This window comes from Arachis ipaensis, chromosome B10 (assembly GCF_059453495.1).
Source record: "Arachis ipaensis isolate K30076 ecotype BB chromosome B10, ASM5945349v1, whole genome shotgun sequence".
Lineage (NCBI taxonomy): Eukaryota > Viridiplantae > Streptophyta > Magnoliopsida > Fabales > Fabaceae > Arachis > Arachis ipaensis.
Genome location: NC_142435.1, coordinates 37,224,415 through 37,231,793, shown reverse-complemented (window position 1 = coordinate 37,231,793; position 7,379 = coordinate 37,224,415). Strand labels below are relative to the sequence as shown.

General features: G+C 40.3%; 1 non-coding gene across 1 annotated transcript; it reads left to right on the top strand.

The window, feature by feature from the left end:
* The first annotated feature begins 407 nt into the window (after positions 1–407).
* On the top strand, positions 408–478 carry TRNAC-GCA (transfer RNA cysteine (anticodon GCA)). Its single transcript has one exon. It is a non-coding gene; the product is annotated as a tRNA-Cys (tRNA).
* The last annotated feature ends 6,901 nt before the right edge of the window (positions 479–7,379 follow it).

Here is a 7,379-nt window from a genome sequence, read left to right as displayed (position 1 = left end):
TAATTTGGATCCTTTTTATAACTAATCCTAATAAAAATCTATTATTTAAAACTAGAATAATATCTTTTCCTAAAAATAATATTTGAATTTAAATTTGAATTTAATTGACAAGTCTTAAGTTGATGGGTGGGGACCACATGTTTTGTCCATTCTGTAGCTTCTAATTTGTGTTTTCTGAGCTGAAAACTGAGTTAGAACAGCCCAGAAATTGCTCCTAGCATTTTTCTGTATTTTCTGCACGTGGCGCATGTTACGCGTACGCGTCGATGGTCTTTTTTGCGAGTCACGCGGACACGTCGGTCGTATAGTTAACGGTTCCGTTTTGTCCTTCCATTATTGCGTTTGTCGATCAAAGTGCATATCTCTTTTTCAATAAAAAAAGGGTATTCTCATATATATATCGTTTTGGCGGCATGGCCGAGCGGTAAGGCGGGGGACTGCAAATCCTTTTTCCCCAGTTCAAATCCGGGTGTCGCCTGATCGACAAGAGAATTGAATTTTGACCTTTTAATTAAAAAAATGAGAGGAAAAAAGAATTTATCTGTAATGTTTTCCGACTCTACTAGAAATCTGATCAAAACTTATTTGATGTTCTAATAGAATTTATTGAATTATTTCGTGTTAATATAATACTGCACGTGTCGCTATGCAAATCTTCAAATCACGCGTACGCGTTAGTCACGTGCACGCGTCGCCATGGAAAGCTCCAAATCACGCGTACGCGTCAGTCACGCGTACGCGTCGCTCCTCGCTGCCATCTCCTTTGATTCTTGTGCTACAGAAACTCCATCAAATTCTGCCGAATGCTACCTAAAACAAACAAAATTGCAAAAGACTCAAAGTAGCATCCATATTGGCTAAAAGATAATTAATTCTTTATTAAATTAAACAAATTAGATGCAAATTTACTAGGAAAAGATAGGAAAGATGCTCACGCATCACAACACCAAACTTGAACTGTTGCTTGTCCTCAAGCAACCAAAACTAATAAGCTTAGGATGTGAATTTGCATGAGAATGAGAGTTTTATTAAGCTCATGCCACTTCTTATAGTGGGGTTTACAACTGCAATCCTGAATAGTTTTGGCATCTCACTTTATCCTTTGAAGTTCAGAATGATTGGCATCCATAGGAACTCAGAATTCAGATAGTGTTATTGATTCTCCTAGTTCAGTATGTTGATTCTTGAACACAGCTACTTTATGAGTCTTGGCCGTGACCCTAAGCATTTTGTTTTCCAGTATTACCACCGGATACATAAATGCCACAGACACATAACTGGGTGAACCTTTTCAGATTGTGACTTAGCTTTGCTAGAGTCCCCAGTTAGAGGTACCCAGAGTTCTTAAGCACACTCGTTTTTGCTTTGGATCACGACTTTAACCGCTCAGTCTCAAGCTTTTCACTTGACACCTTCACGCCACAAGCACATGGTTAGGGACAGCTTGATTTATCCGCTTAGGCCAGGATTTTATTCCTTTGGGCCCTCCTATTCGCAAGCTTTGTGTTTTTCACTGCTTTTTCTTGCTTCAAGAATCAATTTTATGATTTTTCAGATTATCAATAACATTTTTCTTTTTTCAATCATTCTTTCAAGAGCCAACAATTTTAACATTCATAAACTTCACTATAAAAAATATGCACTGTTCAAGTCATGCATTCAGAATCACAGAAAATACCACCACATTTGAATAAATGAGACTACTCTAAAAATTAAACTCAAATTCTCATGCACTACATATGTTCTTCTTTCTTTTTGATTTCAAGCTCAGTGGGCAATACATGAGACATCTTTCAGAATTAAAGAACTTAATAGAAAATTAAACTAGAACTAGGATTCTAACTAATAAAAGATCATGCAACAGATAAAGCAAAATAGCAGAAAATCGGAACATAATATAGAAAAAGAGGGGAGGAATAAAAATGAAAGGAACTCAACCACCTTAGTTATCCTAGCGGTCGTTTTATTCTTCAGGTTGTGCTCCTCAGTGAAGATGATTCGCCTCCCTTTTTGGTGCCATAAAATTAAACAGCAAACCCATAAGCGAAGTGTTAACACCAAACTTAAAGGTTTGCTTGTCCTCAAGCAAAGAAGAACTGAAAACAAAAACAAATAGTAAGATAAAAGAAGAATAAAAGGATAAAAGAACAAGAGAGAATTAGGATTTGGGGGTGGATGATTTGAAATCAGGCGCTGAGGTAGTTTAATTGGGCGTCGCATGCGACGCGGTCGCGTAAGGCACGCGTAAGCGTGGATCGCATGAATTTCAAGTGACGTGTACGCATCGGAGACGCGTACGCGTGGACGGCGAGGATGGAAAAACGACGCGAACGTGTCAGGAACGCATCCGCGTAGTGGGGCTTGTGCACCCACCACAGTTCCAGCCCCACACCAGCATAACTCTCTGGAAAAAACATCTTTTACGCTGATTTTACTCATCCACGCGTGGGCGTGCTTGACGCGGACGCGTGGAGTGCCAAAATCGCTAGTGACGCGGACGCGTCATAGATGCGTACGCGTGAGCATGTTTGTGCGCAAGGCACCATTCCTGCGCCACTCCCGCGCAATTCTCTGTCAAATTTTATTTTTCACGAACACACATATGACGCGTACGCGTCAGCGACGCTTGTGCGTCGTGTGCTCATTTTTTTTTCTTTTGAAATTGTCCGGTTCCTGTTCTAAGATAGCTGTATGATCTGAAAAGCAGTAAAATTTTAGTAAAAATCAAATAAGGAAGAAAATTACTACTACGAAAAATAGCTAATAAGGATACGAAATTATCGGGTTGCCTCCCGATAAGCGCTTCTTTAGTGTCACTAGCTTGATGGTCAGTTCTGCTAGTTCAGCAGATGGGTGGACCTCTGGCGATCAATCTCGCCTCCAAGATAGTGCTTCAACCTCTGGCCATTCACTGTAAACTTTCTGTCAGAATTCTCTTCCTGTATTTCCACATGACCATATGGTGAAGCTCTGGTAACCACAAACGGTCCTGACCACCGGGATTTCAGCTTCCCGGGAAAGAATTTTATCCTTGAATTATACAGAAGTACTCTCTGTCCTGGCTCAAAGACTCTGATGGCAATCTTCTTGTAATGCAGCAGCTTGGTTCTTTCCTTATAGAGCTTGGCATTCTCATAAGCTAAATATCTAAATTCATCAAGCTCATTCAACTGAAGCATCCGCTTAATTCCTGCAGCTTCTGAATCAAGATTCAGGTACCTGATTGCCCAGTAAGCCTTGTGCTCCAGATCAATTGGCAAGTGACAGGCTTTGCCATAGACCAACTGATATGGTGACATGCCAATTGGAGTCCTGTACGCTGTCTGGTATCCCTAGAGAGCATCATCAAGCTTTCTAGACCAGTCCTTTCTTGAAACACTAACTGTCTTCTCTAGAATCCTCTTAAGTTTCCTGTTGGAAACTTCAACCTGTCCACTTGTCTGAGGGTGATAGGGGGTTGCCACTTTATGACGGACTCCATATCTATGCAGCAGAGAGTCCAGCTGTCTGTTATAGAAGTGCCTTCTACCATCACTAATGAGTGTCCTTGGGACACCAAACCAGCTAAAGATATGTCTTTGAAGAAAGCTCATTACCACCTTGGCATCATTGGTGGGTAGAGCCACAGCTTTCACCCACTTGGACACATAATCAACTGACACTAGAATATAGTTGTTTGAATGTGAGGGTGGAAAAGGTCCCATGAAATAAATACTCCACACATCAAACAACTCAACTTCAAGAATCCCCTGCTGTGGCATTTCATGGTTGACAGGGAGATTCGTGGCCTTTGCACATCTGTCACAATGCTTCACAAATTCTCTTGAATCTCTGAAGAAAGTAGGCAAGTAGAACCCGCTCTGAAGGACCTTTGTAGCTGTCCTTTCACCACCAAAGTGGCCTCCATATTCAGAACCATGACAGTGCCAAAGAATCTGTTGTATTTTTTCATCTGGGACACATCTCCTGATTATACCATCTGAACACCTTTTAAAAAGGTACGGTTCCTCCCAAATGTAATACTTGGCATCAGTCAGTAGCTTCTTTACTTGTTGCCTGCTGTACTCCCTTTGGATAAAATTCATGGCTTTATAATTTACAATGTCTGCAAACCATGGAGCTTGCTGAATGAGCAATAATTGCTCATCCGGAAACGTCTCAGTCACGGCTGTGGGTGGTTGTTCTCCTGCTTCAGGCTCAATTCTGGAGAGATGGTCAGCTACCTGATTTTCTGACCCTTTCCTGTCTTTTATCTCAATATCAAACTCCTGAAGGAGAAACACCCATCTGATTAATCTTAGTTTAGAATCCTGTTTGGTTAGAAGGTACTTCAAAGCAACATGGTCAGTATAAACAATAACCTTACAACCAAGTAAATAGGACCTAAATTATCAACAGCATATACAACAGCTAATAATTCCTTTTTTGTAGTTGTGTAATTCTTTTGAGTATCATTTAACACACGACTGGCATAGTAAATGACATGTACAAGCTTACCTTGCCTCTGTCCTAAAACCGCTCCTATAGCAAAATCACTAGCATCACACATTAATTCAAATGGTAATCCCAATCAGGGGGAGCTATAATGGGAGCAGAGGTAAGGTTTGCTTTCAGAGTTTCAAAGGCATGCAGATAATCAGAATCAAAGATAAAAGGAATATCAACAACCAACAGGTTGCTCAATGGTTTAGCAATTTTAGAAAAATCCTTTATAAATCTTTTATAAAATCCTGCATGACCCAAGAAACTTCTAATTGCCTTAACATTAGTTGGTGGTGGTAATTTTTTTAATTACCTCCACCTTTGCTTTGTCTACCTCAATCCCCTTACTTGAAATCCGGTATCCAAGAACAATGCCTTCTATAACCATAAAATGACATTTTTCCCAATTTAAAATAAGGTTTGATTCTTGACACCGTTTCAAAACAAGAGATAAATGTTTAAGGCATGATTCAAAAGAATTACCAAAAACAGAAAAGTTATCCATAAATATTTCAATAAACTTTTCAACCATATCAGAAAAAATTGAAAGCAAACACCTCTGAAAAGTTGCTGGAGCATTACAAAGTCCAAATGGCATTCTCCTGGAAGCAAATACTCCAAAGGGGCATGTGAATGCTGTCTTCTCTTGATCTTGAGGGTCCACTGCAATTTGATTACATCCAGAATATCCATCTAGAAAACAATAAAAAGCATGACCAGCTAACCTCTCAAGCATCTGATCAATGAAAGGCAGGGGAAATGATCCTTCCTTGTAGCAGTGTTGAGCCTCCTGTAATCTATGCACATTCTCCATCATGTGATTGTTCTTGTAGGAATAAACTCATTCTTTTCATTCTTGATCACTGTCATCCCTCCTTTCTTGGGAACTACCTGCACAGGACTTACCCAAGGGCTGTCAGAAATAGTGTAAATAATGCCTGCTTCCCATAATTTCATTACCTCTTTTTGGACCACCTCTTTCATAGTTGGATTAAGTCTCCTTTGTGGTTGCACAACTGGTTTAGCATCATCTTCAAGGAGAATCTTGTGCATACACTTGGTTGGACTAATCCCCTTCAAGTCACTAATGGTCCACCGAAGAGCTGTTTTATTTCTCCTGAGCACTGAAACAAGCGCCTATTCTTCTTCAGGCTTCAGAGAAGAGCTAATAATCACTGGATATGAATCATTTCCACCCAAGAACACATATTTCAGAGAAGGAGGCAAAAGTTTGAGCTCAAGCTTAGGGACTTCCTCCTCCTATATTGGCGTGTTCATCAGCTCCTTTTGGGGTGGTGAATCATCAACTTCAACTAATTCGTACTCAGAAATAGGATCCAGAACATCATCAAGTACCTCAACTTCCAATACTTCTTGAACAAGTGGTTCAATAACATCTATTTTCATACACCCCTCAGAATCATTAGGGTGCTTGAGGGCTTCAAAAACATTTAGGACCACCTATTTTTCATTGACCCTCAGGGTTAATTCACCCTTTTGCACATCAATCAGAGCTTTACCTGTAACTAAAAGGGGTCTACCAAGTATAATAGAGGGTTTTACCTCCTCTTCCATGTCTAGTATAACAAAATCAACAGGAAAGATAAATGGGCCTACTTTCACAAGTAGATCTTCAACAACACCCACAGGTAATTTAATAGAAAGATCAGCAAGTTGAGGAGAAATACGAGTGGGTTTTACCTCCTCAATCTGAAGTTTTTTCATCACTGAAAGTGGCATTACATTGATGATAGCTCCAAGATCACATAAAGCTCTCTGAATGTCGACATCTCCAATGGTGCAAGGAATGACAAAACTTCTTGGGTTTGGTATTTTCTCAGGAAGGGTGTGTTGAATAATGGCACTACATTCCTTGGTTAACACCACTGTCTCTTGCTCCTTCCAATTCCTCTTGTGAGTCAACAATTCTTTCATAAATTTTGCATAGAGAGGCATTTGCTCCAGAGCCTCTTCAAAAGGAATGTTGATCTGCAGCTTCTTGAAGACATCTAAAAATTTTGAGAATTGCTTTTCCTTGGACGCCTTTTGAAGCCTCTGAGGATATGGTATTTTTGGCTTGTATTCAGGAGCCTTTGGCAAGGTGGGATAAGTGTTAAGAGAGTCAGGAAACGGGTTGTCTGCACGTTTAGGAGGGGCGTGCTCTACATCTCCCTTATTCTCCTTTGGAGCTTCTTTTTCAACTAGCTTTTCATTGGTCTTGGTCTCAGAGCCAGCTACTTTACCACTTCTCAACTGAATAGCCTTGCAATCTTCTCTTAGGTTCACCACTGTATCACTTGGAAATGTACTTGCAGACATCTCAGATATTTGCTTGCTAAGTTGGCCCATCTGCACTTTCAAGTTTCTAATGGAGGCTCTGGTTTTCTGCATAAAACTCCTCATCAGCTCCCAATTAGAATCTTCTTGGGATTTAGAGTTTGCCTGCTGAGGTGGTTGTTACTGCTGAGACTGAAGTTGGTGGTAGTTGTAATTGTTCTGTTGGAAGCCGCCCTGAGAATTATTGTTGAAGTTCTGAGGTCTCTGAGGTTGGTCCCTCCATCCAAAATTTGGGTGATTCCTCCACCCCTGATTGTATGTCTTGGAATATGGATCATTGTTGGGATTCCTAAGACCACTCTCCATGTAATTAACCTGTTCAGAAGAAGGTTGAGCATAATCATAATTATCATTTTGCACAAAATTACCTACCATGTCATAGGAGGTCTCTTGGGGTGGATTTTGAGTGTTGATAGTTGAGACTTGCATGCCACCCATCTGTTGAATAAGTAGATTTATCTGTTGGGACATAAGCTTGTTCTGAGCAAGAAGAGCATTAACAACTTCTACTTCTAACACGCCTCTCTTCTGAGCGGTCTCAGAGTTCACAAGATTCCTGT